The sequence below is a fragment of the Canis aureus genome, chromosome 27, assembly GCF_053574225.1.
Source record: "Canis aureus isolate CA01 chromosome 27, VMU_Caureus_v.1.0, whole genome shotgun sequence".
NCBI lineage: Eukaryota > Metazoa > Chordata > Mammalia > Carnivora > Canidae > Canis > Canis aureus.
Window position 1 is genome coordinate 20,463,994 of NC_135637.1, and position 18,818 is coordinate 20,482,811.

At 37.4% G+C, this 18,818-nt stretch overlaps 1 protein-coding gene and 1 pseudogene across 1 annotated transcript in view; one reads left to right on the forward strand and one right to left on the reverse strand.

Moving 5' to 3' along the window:
* Window positions 1-18,818, reverse strand: part of LOC144299629 (small G protein signaling modulator 2-like) — a 48,489-nt gene that overhangs the window by 21,920 nt on the left and 7,751 nt on the right. The gene's annotated exons all lie outside the window — the stretch shown is intronic.
* Window positions 12,144-17,131, forward strand: LOC144299468 (phosphoglycerate kinase 1 pseudogene; annotated as a pseudogene).

Below are 18,818 nucleotides of genomic sequence, written 5' to 3' on the forward strand. Positions count from 1 at the left end.
ACATTGTAAACAATCAGTTTACCCTTAAAGAAACTTTCAATTAAAACTGACACTTAATATGGACATTTGATAATCCTATGAGAAGTGGTGGCTTTGGCCTCCACATTCTATGGCTAATTCAGGGAACAATCTGTGCAGTCATATAAGTGATAGATGGTTCTTATAAGATTATATATTTGTTATTTCATCCTAAAAACACTACAACAACATGCATGGTCTATTACCTTTAAAAGAATGAAGTTAGGGATATGCAGATCAACAATTCAATAAAAGGTTCTTGAATTCAAATTTGAGGCTTATATTCTTAATACGACATATACAGTCACTATAAATCTATTTATTGGTTCAGGAAATAATGAGGGACTGTTTTGTGTCAGAAACTGTTCTAGGTGAACTGTTGACTATAATAGACAAAGATCATTGCCCTGGTGGAAGCTGCATTCTGGAAAGTGGAACAGGCAATGGACACTCAATGCATGAGTAAATTACATCATGTGTCGGATGGTGAAAATGCTAGGGAAAACAAACAGTGGAGGGTAATAGGGGTTTGAAATCCTTGGGGGTAAGCATGAAGATTGCAGGGAGTAAATAATTGTAGGATCTTGGGTCATCATAAATCTGTGGGTTCTATATTTCATACTACTGCATACATAAAAGGGATTTTAATTGATTGAGGATTGGAGGATTAGTGTGTATGCATATGTAGTTCTTCTTCTGAGAAGATGATCTATTATTTTCATCACACTCTTAAAGAGATCATGTTCCTAAACAAAAAATTTTGACATTCTCAGTATTATGTGTTTTCACAAAACTAGATAACATAGATATCTATAGATAATTAGATAACTAGATAACACTTCTTTCCTATTATCTTTGCTTTTATTAAAAATAGTTGTGAGAGATAGACTTTTTGGAAAAGACTTGTTATTACACAAGTTGGTATTGACTTTTATTCTGAACACTGAAAATAATAAAGTTAATGATATAAATAATTCTGGTATCTTCTTTAATTGCAGTCCTTTTGGGGATCCCTGGGTGGCTCAGCGGTTTAGCGCCTGCCTTTGGCCCAGGGTGCGATCCTGGAGACCCAGGATCGAGTCCCATGTCGGGCTCCCGGTGCATGGAGCCTGCTTCTCCCTCTGCCTGTGTCTCTGCCTCTCTCTCTCTCTCTCTCTCTGTCTATCATGAATAAATAAATCAATAAGTAACTCTTTTTTTTTTAAGATTTTATTTATTTATTCATGAGAACACACAGAGAGGATTGAGAGAAAGAGGTAGAGACACAGGCAGAGGGAGAAGCAGGCCCGGGTCTCCAGGATCACACCCTGGGCTGAAGGCAGCGCTAAACCGCTGAGCCACCCGGGCTGCCCAATAAGTAACTCTTTAAAAAAAAAATTGCAGTCCTTTTCAATTTAGAGAGAAAATGAATTTACAAATATTGAATGTGATCACAATTATTGATCCCACCAATATATTGAATTTTTACATTTACACTACTTTTTTTTAAAACAGCATCATCCAGAAAATGTTAAACAGTGAAACAATAATCTTCAATTCATTATAAACAATTGTAATTTTATTCTATATAAGATAGTATTGCACTGGTACTTTACATCTAAAGTGAAGATTGCAATTCCTCTTTCAATAGACTTGTAGGAATTTAAAAAAAATTTTTAAATAAAACAAAACAAAACAAAAGACTTGCAGGAATTAAATGATGTAGTATATAAGTCAATTCAACCTACATCATATTCCTTCTTTTTCTTTTTTTTTCCTTCTTTTTCTTTATAGGTAATGTGTAACTGTGATTTTTTTCATTATTACAAAAAACATACACACAAGGAATCTTTGCTATATTTCTTTAATTCATTAAGATATGATAGGAACAACCTTGAAAATCAAATTACATTTATCAAGTTCAATTAAAGTTCAAGCTAAGGAAGGGTATATTCAGATTTTGTGAAGGGAATGTTTGTTCTTTGTAATTTAAATGATTTGTATATAAGAGAGATCAGTGACACTATATCAGTGTATTTGTATGTCTTTCTTAGAATGAATGCTGTTAAACAAAGATGTTCTAACATTTAGTCAAAGAATCTTTCTAACTCTAAAAACAACTATGACAATTCATTATGTTCCATAAAGTGTTCTTGAACTGGTAATTTTGCACTGGTCCTTCCCGTAATGATCATTACTATAGTCATTTCCTCAAATCATATCTCCTTTTACACAGCTTATTATATTTAGAAATTTAAATGTCTGTACATACGAATGGCCAATTTTCAAGAGCATATATTTGAAAAAGTCAAATATGATCCATTTTCATGCCAAAAACATTGACATTCCTGGTCTTTAATCACTTTTCTTCAGCTTTCCAGTGTACTACCAAATGAATGTAGACTAAGAGAGGATTTGGTGACCAAGAAATACTCATCATTCACCGAAAAATGCAGATTCCAAAAGAAACAGGAAGAACAAAAATGTAAGTCTATATCGAAAGGCAGACTTTCTTATATAAACTTCACAATCTTGTTTTAACAAGATGTTGTCCCCAATGTGTAGGTAAAAATCTCATGGGCCAGAGCTTATTTTCAACTGTGAAATATACAATAGTAAACTCAGATTTTTAAAAATCTCCTTGAATAGAAGTTTTGCAACATTATATTATCAGCTGGCAAAATATTTCCTTCCCTTTTGCCCAGTATTTTCACATAATTTATACACTGGAACCTTACCATTACAATATCCTCAATCTGTGGAAATTCCATAGTAGAGGATGTATTATACTGCAGTACTTGCCACATTGAAATAAAGTTTAGAAAATTATTGTTGAGCAGTTATTATGTATTAAGTACTATGCCATGTTGTCTAAAATGTTTAATATATATGAGCTATTAAAATTTTGTCTGAGATCTATCTGGTCCCTGACCTGTATTATCTATGCCACTGGAAGCTGTGAACTCTTTACAATGGAAAATGTTAGGAAACAAGACTAGCAAAGATTTGCAGCATCTACTCCTCTCTATGTTGTCACTACTTTTTAAATACATTTTGGTATATTTGTGTGTGTTTGTGTGTGTGCGTGTGTTACGGAAAATCTGATTCCACACAAGCAATATTACTACACTGTATGATTTGCTAATGACCTAGACTTTACCATGTAGGCAATAAGGAAACGCTGCAAATGTATAACCAGGAAAATAATGTGATGAAATTTGTGTTTTGATCATAAATACAGAGAATGTACTGGAAGGAGTTGAAACTGGTATCAGGAAGAACAGTTAGGAAGTATGGGCAATGATACAAGGGCAGGAACTATATGTGAAAATCCTTGTAAACTTCAAAGTCCTTACAAATATTACTTATTATTATTGGTGAGATTTTTTTTAAAGATTTTATTTATTCATTCATGATAGTCACACAGAGAGAGAGAGAGGCAGAGACATAGGCAGAGGGAGAAGCAGGCTCCATGCAGGGGGCCCGACGTGGGACTTGATCCTGGGTCCCCAGGATCGTGCTCTGGGCCAAAGGCAGGCGCCAAACCGCTGCGCCACCCAGGGATCCCCCATTATTGGTGAGATTAATTCTTCTGGTAATTAAACCTCCCTGGACTAAGAGCAAGAATGAGCTACATTAGACAGATTTCCTACCATAATAGGGCTTGTCGTAATGAGACGGCTTTATGTTATAAGGCCAAAGTGCAAAACTAAGCTGATGCCTGTTTTGCACTACAATGCCCAGCTGTCTATTCAAATAACTCTTCTGCTAAAAAGGAATCTCTTTTTTTTTTTTTTTTTTTTTTTTTTTTTTTTTTTTTTTTTTTTTTTAAATTTTTTTTTAATTTATTTATGATAGTCACAGAGAGAGAGAGAGAGAGAGGCAGAGACATAGGCAGAGGAAGAAGCAGGCTCCATGCACCGGGAGGCCGATGTGGGATTCGATCCCGGGTCTCCAGGATCGTGCCCTGGGCCAAAGGCAGGCGCCAAACCGCTGCGCCACCCAGGGATCCCTAAAAAGGAATCTCTTGTTATATTAATGACTCTTGGTACTACAGAAAACCATCTAAAACTGTTCCACTAGACTGTTTTAAGAGCAGTCTTCCCATAATGACCCAGAATGAATTTTCCTAGATGTAACCTAGTTTAAATGGCATATAAATCTCCAATTTGCCATTTGCTATGTAGATAACCATAAGCACTCTAATAAGAAAATGTGGGTGTCATTACACTTGGTCAAATTTACTATTGAATGACTAGCTAACAGACTTGGAAAATTTTACATCCTTTATCAATGGAGGTGTCATTAAAAACAGACCCTGGAGCTATGTCCTGAATTTCATTTTATTTTTTTTAATTTTTTTTTAATTTATTTTTTTCTGAATTTCATTTTTAAAATCACAGCACATTATCATTATCTGGACCTGTCTCATTATAATTAGTTTGGTCTCAATACAACAGCAATTTCTTTAAAGCTTATTGTATGATAGAGTGAAATCTGGGAATTTTTTAAAACTACAAATAGCTTTCAATTTTTAAAACTTTTTTTTTTTTAAGATTTATTTATTCATTCAGAGAGAGAGAGAGAGAGAGAGAGAGGCAGAGACACAGGCAGAGGGAGAAGCGGGCTCCATGCAGGAAGCCTGACTCGGGACTCGATCTGGGGTTTCCAGGATCACACCCTGGGCTGCAGGCGGTCCGAAACCACTGTGCCACCAGGGCTGCCCAAATAGCTTTCAACTATTTCCTCCCTCTATCCCTGCCTGCTTCTATATTCTCCATTACTAAATTGGTACATCATGAGGCTAGGATGAAGTTCCTCCATTATTTGGGAGGCTATGCTCCTGATAATATCTGGCAATTTTAGAAAAAAAAAAAGCTATGAACTTGTATGTTAAGCGAAAGAGTTTCTGATCAGGGTGGCTCAGTAAGTTTAGCATCCAACTTTTGGTTTCAGTTTAGTTTTAATCTCAGAGTCTTGAGATTAGCCCCAAATCAGGCTCTGCTCTCAGCTCTGAGTCTGCTTAAGATTCACTCTTTTCCTCTCTCTCTACCCCTCCCCCACTCATGCACACATTCTTGCTCTCTCTCTCAAATAAGTAAATAAAATCTTCAAAAAAAATTAAAAATAAAATAAAATCTTTTGAATGCTGTTCTTCAATGTTTAAGGCACACAGAACTATCTGGAAAGCTCATTTTGGTGGGGAGATCTGATTCCTCGGCACTGCTATAAAGGATGTGTTTCTGCCATATCATAGTGCAGCAGAGTGCAGCACTAGTGATGTTGTGATAAGCATAGCTGCCTTTCATAGGGCAGCATAATTCAGAGGAATTTACCCTCAGAGGAAAACTCCCCAATGCAAAGCAGATGACTGATAACACCCTTTATACAGACTGAACGTAATGGTTTATTCACTTATGCATATTAAATCCCTTTGAAATTAAAGGGAATCAGAATAGGCTGCCACAAAATGTGTCACTTTGTCCTGTGGACTGTTTTGAGCTGAAGGCAATCAAGATCCAACGATTCAATAACTTTCCCCTCCCCCTTATTTGTCTCTGATAATTCAGAGGAGGTCTGGTCCTGGAAGAGAGGTACCACCAGAAATATCTACAAAAAGTACAGGCTAGGTGTGCCAAGCTAAGGGGAACTCAGCAAGATACGTTTGTTCAGTTTCCTCTGTGTCCCACTGTCCCTGCAGGTCATGACAAACATTTGTTTTCCAATTATTTGCTCTTACCATCTTTCTGTGTGTTCCTTCCTTTTGAAGCCCCAGATCCCTACCCCTAACTCCCTAACTCAGAATGGCATATAAGCCTCTATTGCCTGTCTTGAAGCTTTTCATGTCTTTGTGGGTCTCTCATAAGTACAAAATTAGATGTTAACCAATTTAATTAGTAGACCAGCCAAAAGAATCCAGTAAGTTAAGAAAAAAAAAAAAAATCCCTCCCTACTAAAGCAAACATTAGAAGAGTAGCAATATGGGGCACCTGGGTGCTGCAGTTGGTTAAGCACTCGACTCTTGGTTTTTGGCTCAGGTCATGATCTCAGGGTCATGGTCTCCAGGTCATGAGACCAAGCCTCTTGTCAGGCTCTCTCTCCCTCCCCCTCTTCCCTTCTCTTCCACTTTCTCTCTTTCTCTCCCTCTTTCAAACAAATAAATATTTTTTTTTAAAAAGAAGAATTAGCAATATGATTTTAGATTTACAGCATAAATTAAACAAATCACAAGTAATCCAATCATATTTGAAGCTGGCCTCCATCTTATCAGTTCAGATGAAAGAATGAGCAATAGAGGTCATATCATCCCCAGGCATAACTGAACTAGCCAAGAAACCTGTAAGAATGCAACCCCACTAGCTTACAAATAGATATGATCACCAGATGTACTTAGTGAAATTTTTAACATAAGGAATCAAGACGTTTTTCAGATTCCAAATCTCTTGAGACGGAGAAGACTGCTGTGGGACTTAATGAAATGGCGCCGGAGCATCTGCTAGCATGACATCATGGGCCTCCAATCAATAGCGTCCACCTTCTCAGGAGCCCACTGCTCCAAATTTTGACCTTAAAAATCCTCACTTGCAAACCATGAGGGGGTACAGGACTTTTGAGCATTAGGTCCTGTTCTCATGGGTGAGACCACACCATTAACAGCTTATTTTTCTTCACTGCAAAAGCTCAGTGTCAGTTTTTATTGGCTCTCTGTGCATGGAGGGGACAAACTCTCACTTGGTTCAGTTACAATTTGATTAAATAAGGGTAAATAAACCCTGCCAGTCTTGAAGTGAATGAGGGAGTTCTCGGGGTTTGTAGTGATCAGCTGCATCCTGCAGATTCCTCATTTGAATCAAAGGCAGGTTGGCAAAATGAATAGACTTTCCATTTTGAAGACTTGGACTAAGTATGGGTTAGAATCATACTTGACTGCCTACCAGGCAAATATCTCACCATAATGACACTCAAAGAGGTTAAACTACCTCCTGAATCAAACTGATCAGATTGAAATCCCAGCTCTGCCACTTACTCTATTTCCATATCTGAAAATAGATGTAACAATAGTAGCTACCTCACAGAGTGATAGAGGATAAATTAATCAAGTCATGTGAGATACACAGTATATTTCTTGGCATATTGCTTACCAACCATTAGTTACTACTATTGTTGTTCTATTAAAATAATAATTTATATGAATTTTCAAAAATTGGTAACACACGCCATTTTATAGCATCTGGAGAATGGAATCTGAGCTTAGTAATACTTCCTCTTCCTTAAGCATTTACCTAAAATATAGTACTAATGTTTTTGAATTAAAGTTGTCCAGTCATGGGCATCACCCTTTCTTAAAGCTGGGTGGATCCTCAAGACAAACGTCTCTCTAAATATCTCCTTTCCCCATAAAGCAAACAATGGTCTTTTGCAAGGGACATTCCTGTCAGAAGACTAATAATAGGGACACCACTTGAACCATATGGGTATTACGTGAATAGAATGTAGATATGCAGAAAAACAAAATGTAATCATTGAGGCTGTTGAGCTGAGCAAACACTGCTTCACAGTGTTAGTGACATGAAAATTTCCTCTACTTTCTGTGTTTTTGCCTTTGTAGCTACTCAGAATTTCACCCCGGTCCTCTGGTGACAGCTGTGGCACATGAGCTCATAACACTGGATCTGCTTGATGATTTCCTGCCAAGCACTTTATTAAGAGTTTTAGATTTATTAGATTCAATACAGTTTGCTTGATGCATGGTAGATTATTCTATACTTTATTTTGTAAAAATTACCCTCTTCTATGGCTTGATGTCATGAGTTTATAGCCACTAAGACATGGTTTATTGTTTGTTCTTGATTTGGAAACAAATAGTTTCCCTTTGTTCTGATTCTTTATTTTCCCTGTCTACTTTTGAGATGCTAGAGCATCGTGATTGCACATAGTATTCGAAACTCAAGATTTATTATACATTGCATTTTCTTTAAAAAATTAGATTATAGATCTAAGAGTAAACAATGCTTAAGGAGCAAGAGACTGGATGTGTGATTTGTACACATACACTTAATTTCCGTATATTCTTGTCATGATTATACATGGCATTTATGAACCTATGTTGATTTATTATCAAAGGAAAGTTTAAAAAGCCTAACAATTTAAAAAAGCCAGATGCACCTAAAATAATAAACTTTAAATAGAATCATCTAATTGAACATCAATAAATCTGACAATCTGACAATTCAGGGTGAGGGTGTTTCTATATACTTAAATTGTAAGGAAAATTGTAAGTCTTTCTTTAAAGTTTTTCCCTATGCTATATTTAAAAAACAAAAATCAGAAACAGAAACAAAAAAGTCTATCTCAGGATGGTTATAACAAGTGACAATGTACAAGTTTCATAAATTTGAACTCTTCTAATTTGAAAACCAAATCCAGTTGGCTAGACTGTTGTGTTTGGTTGGTGTTTTATGTAATTGGGAAATTTTATATTTAAAAGTAGTTTTCTGGTATTATGCTGAGTGAAATAAGTCAATCGGAAAAGGACAATCCTTATATGGTCTCATTCATTTGGGGAATATAAAAATTAGTGAAAGGGAATAAAGGGAAAGGAGAGAAAATGAGTGAAAATATCAGTGGTGGTGACAAAACATGAGAGACACCTAACTCTGAGAAACGAACAAAGGGTAATGAAAGGGGAGTTGGCCGGGGGGTTGGGGTGACTGGGTGATGGGCACTGAGGGGGGCACTTGGCGGGATGAGCACTGGGTGTTATGCTATATGTTGGCAAACTGAACTCCCATAAAAAATAAAAATAAAAAATAAAATAAATAAAATAATAAAAGTAGTTTTCTAATTTATTTTAAAAAATCAGAAAATTTAGACTAATACTCTTGATTGGCAAAATTAGCTGAAGCTGAATACTGGCTGTCCCTTGTACTCAAGGCCCATGTTCTCCAAAGACCTTGTTCCCCTTGTTCCCAACCCTCTCCATTCATTCATGTTGGTGGGCTAGTCTTTGTATATACATTTGTGCTTGGGACCACTGACGTAGAGATGTCAAGGGATGATATGCTAAAATCTGACAATCAGCAGTGTATAGCCTGGTAAAGGTAGGTTAGGAATCCATCAATAGGCTTTATAATGTAGCTTATTTCAATATAATAGTAGTCATGGTGCAAATGAGAATAATTACCTACTTAGTACTTGAACAACTATAACATTATGCAGCCATTAACCATGATATTTTCAAAAATATCAGATGTAAATGTAAAAGTGATTTGGTTAAATGACAAAATCACAGGTCATATAGTCGTAGGTAAATTAGTATTGAGTTATGTTACAAAGAGAATTCAAACAAGATGTGCACTATCAAGGCACTACTCTAAATGGATGGATAATCACATAGAATTACAGAGCTAAATTGGGTCAGGCAAACCAATTCCAGTACCAAAGATTCATACTTATATATTAATTGCAACTAATTACATTTTCATTGATTTTTTTAAGAACAAATTAGAGAGACCAGTATGCTTCTTTGGAATAGAGAAGAAAAAGTTTTAAAAAATGATATGAGTATTGTCTAAAGTTAGAGTCCTGAGGGAATGGTCGAATAGTCGAAAAAGACTAAGGATTAGTTAGCACAAGTACTAACTAGTACTAAAGTACTAGTTAAGCAACATTTTAAGTAGTATAATAATTTTTCTGATAGATTCTTTGCATTTTTAAATATTTGCATTTTTGTTCCAGTAAAAGTAACTCTCTCTCCATGTAGGTGATTAGAAAAGGGGGAATGGAAGAAATAAAATATAGCTCACCTATAATCTTACTATCAATATTTTACTATTAAAAGTTTCAATCCTGGGGATCCCTGGGTGGCTCAGCGGTTTGGCACCTGCCTTTGGCCCAGGGCGTGATCCTGGGGTCCCGGGATCAAGTCCCACGTCAGGCTCCTGGCATGGAGCCTGCTTCTCCCTCTGCCTGTGTCTCTGCCTCTCTCTCTCTCTATGTCTATCGTGAATAAATAAAATCTTTAAAAAAAATAAAAGTTTCAATCCTTTTGTTTCTTGTCTTTTTGCTGCTAAACCATAAGATGTATATGAATCAGGAGCCTCTATTCTGCTAATATATCCAAATACCTACACAGTGCTTACTAAAACAAAAAAAAGGTAGGCACTTGGTGGATATTGACTGAACATGTGTGTTCAGAATTAGAGTTCTATTGCTTTATTTTTATTTTTTATTTTTTATTTTTTTTTTTTAAATTTTTTTTAAATTTTATTTATTTATGATAGTCACATAGAGAGAGAGAGAGAGGCAGAGACACAAGCAGAGGGAGAAGCAGGCTCCATGCACCGGGAGCCTGACGTGGGATTCGATCCGGGGTTTCCAGGATCGCGCCCTGGGCCAAAGGCAGGCGCCAAACCGCTGCGCCACCCAGGGATCCCTATTTTTATTTTTTAAAAGATTTTTATTTATTCATCACACACACACACACACACACACACACACACACACAGAGGCAGAGACACAGGCAGAGGGAGAAGCAGGCTCCATGCAGGGAGTCCGACGTGGGACTTGATCCCGGGTCTTGAGGATCACACCCCGGGCTGAAGGAGGAGCTAAACCGCTGAGCCACCCGGGCTGCCCTGTACTTTTTATTTTGTGTCTTTTCATTTGAGTTCATATTGTAAGCATTTTCGTGTCTTTAAGTGTTCTAACAATGTAGTTTTTAAAATGGCTAGATGTGCCATAATTTCTATTGTTGAATATTTAGGTTGTTTCCAAATTGTCACTAACACCAAAATGCTTCTGCAAGCATTTTTTCCACATAAAACTGGTTAGTATAAGTATCTGGTATACCAGACTCATGAACTGAGTCTTTATATTGATCATTATAATTTTTGAAAATTTTATAGGAAAAATAAATGGTATCTAATTGTTTTGATTTGTAGTTACTTGACAACTGTTAACACTATATATTTTTGTGTATGTCAATAAAATTACCTTTAAATGGAAATATTATTGTTTAAAAATTTAACAGAAATCCAATGTATAAAATATTTGATCTCTTCTAATCAGCATATAGAAACATAGACACATTATAGACTTTGCTATATACTTTATTCATTGTATCTTAATCAACATTTCAAAATACATGCACATATGCACATACATGTGTATTAACTGTACATTCACTGACACATTCAAATATTCCTTATGTGATACCATGTGCATATTTATTGACTGATGCTGAATTTTAAAAAAATGTTTTTAAAAGATTTTATTTATTTATTCACGATTGACAGAGAGAGAGAGGCAGAGACACAGGCTGAGGGAGAAGCAGGCTCCATGCAGGGAGCCTGACGTGGGACTCGATCCTGGGTCTCCAGGATCACACCCTGGGCCGAAGGCGGTGCTAAACCGCTGAGCCACCTGGGCTGCCCATGTCAACATTTTTTCTTATTTGACTTTTAGACTTTGTTTTAGAGTAGTCTTAGGCTCACAACAGAATTAAGAGGTAAGTATTGAGATTTCCATGTACATCATGCTCTACACAGGCATAGCTTCTCTCCCATCATCAAAGTCATTCACCAAGAGGTATTTATAAAAATAATAATAATTGTTATTAAATTAATATGGATATAAAATATATATTTATTTTTATTTATATACTTACACTATAAATATAAATTATTTTTATCAGTTTTTGCCAAGGATAAACCTACAGTGACACATCGTAATCACCCAGTGTCCATAGATTATATTATGGTCCACTCAATATTTACATTCTATGGGTTTGGACAAATTTACAATAACATCTATTCACTATTATAATATCATAGCATATTTTCAGTGCCCTAACACAAACAAAGGAAAATGATTCATCTTCTCCCTATATTCCCTTCAACTATTCATCTTTTTATCGTTAACACAGTTTTTTTTTTCTTTTTTGGAACATCATATAGTTAAAGTTATATATAGTATGTGACCTTCTCACATTGGCTTCTTTCACTTAGTAATTTGCATTGAAGTTTCCTCCATGTATTTCTATGGCTTGATGGCTCATTTTTATTTTAGTGCTGGATAATATTTGTTTGTATTTATCACATACACGTATTGCAAAACTTCTTGGTTCCTTCCAAGTCTTGGCAACTATGAACAAAAGCTGCTATAAACATCTATGTGCAGGGTTTTGTGTGAGCATAAGTTTTCAGGTCCTTCAGATAAATGCCAAGGAGCTGAAATCTTCAGATTATCCAGATGTCCCTAATATCTTGGTCTGTTCCAATCCCATTGCCGCTTACGTTTTCTATGCCAAGTATGGTTTATGAACTAGTAACATAGGCACCAAATACGAGCTTTTTGGAATCTCAAGTCTCACTCCAGGCCTACTAAATTAGAGCTTGTATTTGATGAAAGTCCTCAGGCAATCAATGTGTACATGAAAGTCTGAGAAGCAGTGCCATCAATTCTAACACCTCTGATTATAAAATATAAGTCTCCACTTTGACCTAGAGTTAGAAACATGCCTAAAATCAGTAGGAGCTTTTGAGACAAACAAAAAAAATCTTCAAATCCCAGCCCTTCTGCTTCTGAAGTGATTCTCTTGAACAGGTAATGCAACATTTCTCCTCACTTTCTCCATCGATGCAATGATGAAAATAAGACCTTGTTGCTGTATTAAGAAATGTTATATGCAACTGATGAATTATTGAAAACTACAGCTGAAACTAATAATGTACTATACGTTAGCTAACATAATTTAAATATAAATATGAAGTGTGATAAAAAAAATAAAAAGTACTCATCACTGAGGTATAATAAATGGTCAATTGTGAGTAAAAATTATGATTAGAGATAAAGAAATTAGAGAAAAGGAACAGCTCTTGAGGTTACAAAATGGTTAGTTGTAAATTGTGAATTAAAGATAACCTGATAACTGATGGGAGTTATTCTAATGCCATGCTACTTTGCTATAACAGCAATTCTTACCAGTTCAACTAAGCTTATATTTTCAAGGATTCTTAGTTTTCTCCTGGAATTATGATCAACATAGTAATTTTTTATATTATTTTTTCTGAGAAACATTTTTAGGTAATGGGGGGAAAATGAGCCCTCTCTTAGAATATATAAAAGATGTATAAAAGACTGTTTAAAATATATTTCTTTGTGGAACATATTAAATGGATCATTATTTGTATGAGATTTTTAAAACTCACTGTGGCTTATTGTGCAAATTTTAAACTGACATTGGATAGGTAAATTATGTTTAGGCAGTTTTCAAGAACTGGATTTTTGATTCAATAGACCATAGCAACTCTTCGATGTGCTATATTGTAATTCATTAAATTATCTTCTAGCACATGCATAGCTATCATGATGCTAATGGATATTCATATTTAAATCATGAACTAAAGTTATCTTATACATATATACGCCAATTTTTCATATCAAAAAGCTTGGAACTGAAAGAACTATAGAGCAAAACACAGTATTTGAACACATTTTTATGGTGTTGTGATTTCTAGATTATCTCTGTATTTGTTAAGCCTGTCTGTTGTGCCAGTTATCAATTCATTGCCTTTCATTTCCAAATGTACCTCCAATATGGTAAACAACAGAATTGGCTTAAGCATTTCTCTTTTTAAATGCACACTGTTAAGTTTCTCAGTAGAGGGCAGCAGGGGAGATTTTGCAGGAGGTAGAGACTTCCTTCAATTCACAGCACTATCCAGGAGGATAGGCAGTGTGGGTATAAGGACATCTGGTAAGGAACTACTACTTAGCAGTCACAAGCCTAGGATGTGGTCCTTTGACCCTTCAGCCTCATCCTGGCAATGATATTTCTACAGATAGCCTGGACTCCTCTGACAAGCCTAGCACAGCCTGCATAAAGCTACTTGTGTCCAGAAGGTCACACACCAAGTCAGTCCTTCTTCAAAGAGTAAGTTCTAACAACCTTTCACCCCTCCTGGCACCTGGATTCCCACTGCAGATCCACAACCATTTTCTTGTCACATGTCATTTTCTTATCTTTGTCTATACCTCAGGAGGTGGCTGTTGTTTGCACAGCAGTTCTGGCCTGGCCATACCAGTGGTCAGCTCTGCTCTCCAGGAGCCAAACTACATTTTCTCCAGTATTTGAACACATTTTCACAGTGTTGTGATTTCTGGATTATCTCTGTATCTGTTAATACCCTTTTCAAGTTTACCCTTAGGTACTCTCTCTCTGCCTTACCACACAGAATTTCTTTATATCTTATAATGTTTGTCAGAGTCAATAATTCTTTGTATTAAACTGTTCTGCTTTAACCTACTACATGTTTTTTTTTGTTGTTGTTTTGTTTTTGTCTCCTGATTGGGCTCAGAGTGCTACTTTGGCTTTCTACAATTAGAAGTGAAACTTGTTCAAGAGATCATTTTATTACAATAAGGGCTACTACTTATTGTGAACTATCTATGTGCCAGGCTCTTCACAATTATGATCTCACTTCATCCTCATGGAAATCTTATGAAGTGCGTACTTCATTCTACAAATGAAGTATATAGGGATCCCTGGGTGGTGCAGTGGTTTGGCGCCTGCCTTTGGCCCAGGGCACGATCCTGGAGACCCTAGAGATCGAATCCCACCCACATCAAGCTCCTGGTGCATGGAGCCTGCTTCTCCCTCTGCCTATGTCTCTGCCTCTCTCTCTCTCTCTCTCTCTCTCTGTGACTATCATAAATAAATAAATAAAAATTAAAAAAAAAACAAATGAAGTATATACAAGGCTTATAATTAAAGCAGTTTACTCAAGGTCATGACTGACTCAAGACTTAAAACGAGTCCTCTCTCAATACTATCATTGTGCTTACCACTACTATCTTAACTCCTAAACACCATAAAAGTCAACTAAAGTGTCCACGAATATCTTACTTTTTTTCTGAATGATTGATAACATAGTATCTTATGGGTTTATTATCCAGATAGAACGTAAAATACATATTTGGATATCATAGCTTTCCAGGTTATGCTTGAAGCCATGAATATAAATAGAATCACCCAAGGAGAATGGAGAAAAAAAAAGAAAAACAAAAAGTTAACAGGCTTGGAGAAGACCTGGGAAAACACTGCCATTTAAAGAACAGAGGAGGGGATCCGTGGGTGGCGCAGCGGTTTAGCGCTGCCTTTGGCCCGGGACATCATCCTGGAGACCCGGGATCGAATCCCACGTCGGGCTCCTGGTGCATGGAGCCTGCTTCTCTCCCTGCCTATGTCTCTGCCTCTCTCTCTCTCTCTCTCTCTCTGTGACTATCAGAAATAAATAAAAATTAAAAAAAAAAAAGTTTAAAGAACAGAGGAGCTCTCGGCATTCTGCACGAGGTTGGAGCACACGCAGCCTGCTTTTTTCTCTGCTGTTTAAGCTCTCAGCCTCGCAGCCCTTCTATTGCCAGGATATCACTTTCTAACAGGCTGACTCTGGACAAGCTCGACGTGAAGGGCAAGCGGGTCGTCATGAGAGTGGACTTCAACGTTCCTATGAAGAACAACCAGATAACAACCAACCAGAGAATCAAGGCTGCCACCCCAAGTATCAAATTCTGCTTAGACAATGGAGCCAAGTCAGTTCTTATGAGCCATCTGGGCCGGCCTGATGGTGTCTCCATGCCAGATAAGTATTCTTTGGGGCCAGTTGCTGTAGAACTTAAGTCTATGCTGGGCAAGGGTGTTTTATTCTTAAAGGACTGTGTGGGTCAAGAAGTGGAGAAAGCTTGTGCTGACCCAGCTGCTGGGTCTGTCATCCTGCTGGAGAACCTTTGCTTTCATGTAGAGGAAGAAGGGAAGGGAAAAGATGCTTCTGGGAATAAGATTAAAGCTGAGTCAGCCAAAATAGAAGCCTTCCGAGCTTCACTTTCCAAGCTAGGAGATGTCTAGGTCAATGATGCTTTTGGCACTGCTCACCGAGCCCACAGCTCCATGGTGGGAGTCAGTCTGCCACAGAAGGCTGGAGGTTTCTTGATGAAGAAGGAGCTGAACTACTTTGCCAAGGCCTTGGAATGCCCAGAGCGACCCATCCTGGCCATCCTGGGTGGAGCTAAAGTTGCAGACAAGATCCAGCTGATCAGTAATATGCTGGACAAAGTCAATGAGATGATTATTGGTGGTGGAATGGCTTTTACCTTCCTGAAGGTGCTCAACAACATGGAGATTGGGACTCCTCTGTTTGATGAAGAGGGAGCCAAGATCGCCAAAGACCTGATGTCCAAAGCTGAGAAGAATGGTGTGAAAATTACCTTGCCAGTTGACTTGGTCACTGCTGAAAAGTTTGATGAGCATGCCAACACTGGCCAAGCCACTGTGGCCTCTGGCATACCTGCTGGCTGGATGGGCTTGGACCATGGTCCTGAGAGCAGCAAGAAATATGCTGAGGCAGTTGCTCGGGCTAAGCAGATTATGGGGAATGGACCTGTGGGCATATCTGAATGGGAAGCTTTTGCCCAAGGAACCAAAGCCCTCATGGATGAGGTGGTGAAAGCCACCGCCAGGGGCTGCATCACCATCATAGGTGGTGGAGACACTGCCACTTGCTGTGCCAAATGGAACACAGAGGATAAAGTCAGCCATGTGAGCACTGGGGGTGGTGCGAGTTTAGAGCTTTTGGAAGGTCAAGTCCTTCCTGGGGTGGATGCTCTTAGCAGTGTTTAGTACTTTCCTGCCTTTTGGTTCCTGTGCACAGCCCCTAAGTCAACCTAGCACTTGCTGCATCTCTCCTTGGCATTAGCTAAAATCTTCCCTCATGTCAAGATTCAGCTAGTGGCCAAGAGATGCAGTACCAGGAACCCTTAAAGAGGTGCACAGCATCTCAGCTCCTCTTTACTGCACCCTGGATTTGCCTACATTCTTCAGGACCCCATTTGAATTTCTTAGTGCCTAACCATTGTGCATTCTAGAGTGCATATATTTATATTTTGCCTGTTAGAAGAAAATGAGCTGTGTTGGCTTCTCTTTTTGAAGTAGCTTATTCTAATTACAGCTGTGTCATTGTTTCACTACTCAGCATGGAAATAAGATGAAATTCCAATTGTAGTAGGTAGGGAGACAAAGTTGGTGATCTATTAAATCAATAAAAGTATCCACTGAAACAGAAAAAAAAATAAAGAACAGAGGAAAAGAAACAGTAGAAAAAAAGGAAGAAAGTATAGTGTACTGGAAGCTACGAGATTTTCAGAAACGAAACATCACAAAGAAAACAAGAAGGATGATGAAAAATGTGTGTTTTGGCTTTAGCAACATAGAGGTCAATGGTTAGAAGAGTGAAATTGGTGGGCCTAAATTTCCTATTATACTGAGATGAATGCACAAAAGGTAAAGAAGTATAAACTTTGAGTAAAACAACTCTTTAAGATACTTGACAATGGAAAGAAGAGGACTTCTGTGAAGATATGTAGGGCCAAGGTGGTATTTTGGGTTGTTTCCCATAAGATGAGAGAGACTTGAAAATGTTGAAGTTGCAACATTCTGAGAACTTAATGTTTAATATATAGAAGGGAAATAAATGATAAAACAAAATCCTCAAGGAGGCAGGAAGTCTAGAGAGCATATAAGGTGGGTGAATTAAAATAATTCTTAGTTTTAAAGATTTTTACATCAACTTTGGCATTCACGGATTTTGACACTAATCTTACCTGAATCATACATATAGAGAAAAGGAGGATGGGGAGGGGAAGAGATAGCTTGTTTTCAACAAATAGAGTTAGCATCATCAGCCTTGCATGGTTTTCCTTAATTTTAAAGTTCTTCTAGTAGAAAGCTCCATTTGTCTGGGAGCTATAAAGTCATCTTTTGGAATTTCAGATTCCTACTCTGTGTCATATTCTCCAGTCCTCTAGGGAGAAGAAGCTGCTGAATTCATAGACATGTTTAGGCTAGCAAGGCCTACTGCAGAGAAAGAAGGATGTACATATTTCAGAACACAAAAGGACTGAAGTAGACTAGAAGTCCCTTAAAGGGAACTATGTCAAATCACTCTGTTGTCCATTAACTAACCTAATCTTTCACTTTGGGCAGGTACATAATTAGGATACTTACATAACCATACTCATCCTTACCTAGAACATTGGGAGGTTTGGCTTCCGTAACATCCTTTATTGAAAAGCTGTGTCTGTCTAAACTGATTTCTTCCGATTTTAAACTAAGCAAAGTAAAATATTAAGCCCTCTCTTGCTGTGGTGTATTCCAAGTGTCCCTATATTTCGCATCGACAGTCTTTATTCTCATTCAATCAACTCCTTCGCACCCCCTGTAGTTCTCTCATTTGACCTTTCCATACAATTCAAATGCTATGACCTAGCCCACACTGAAATAACTCTCCAACACAATTTTGGCAAAATTAAAGTAGGCTCTGGCTTTTGGAAAAATAAGTAATACGGTAATACATGTTAGCTCTTTATTTTCTTCTAATTTTTGAGATTCAAGTGATGCCATAGTGCGTTATCGTTAGCTACATCAGCAGTTAGCTTTGCCAAGTGAGGTTGCTAGCTCTTCTATATGCAAATTAAAAGAGAAAAGAAAAGAAAGGAGCAAAGCATTAGCAGGCAGCAAAGAGATATGGTTCATGGCCAACAAGGTAATAGCCTTATGGTGAGCCACTGCTCCAGAGAGGGAGGGTTATCTTGTCAATGGTATTAAACTTAAGACCCTGTTTCACTTGCACTGATGTCTGTCAAGGGAAGGGACCGGGATGCAGGAGGAGATTAAGAACTTCTCCCTAAATCGGTAATCAGTATCCTTCTAACAACCACGGAAAGGGTCTTAACATCTGTGAGAGTAGTCACTGTCCAGGCTGTGA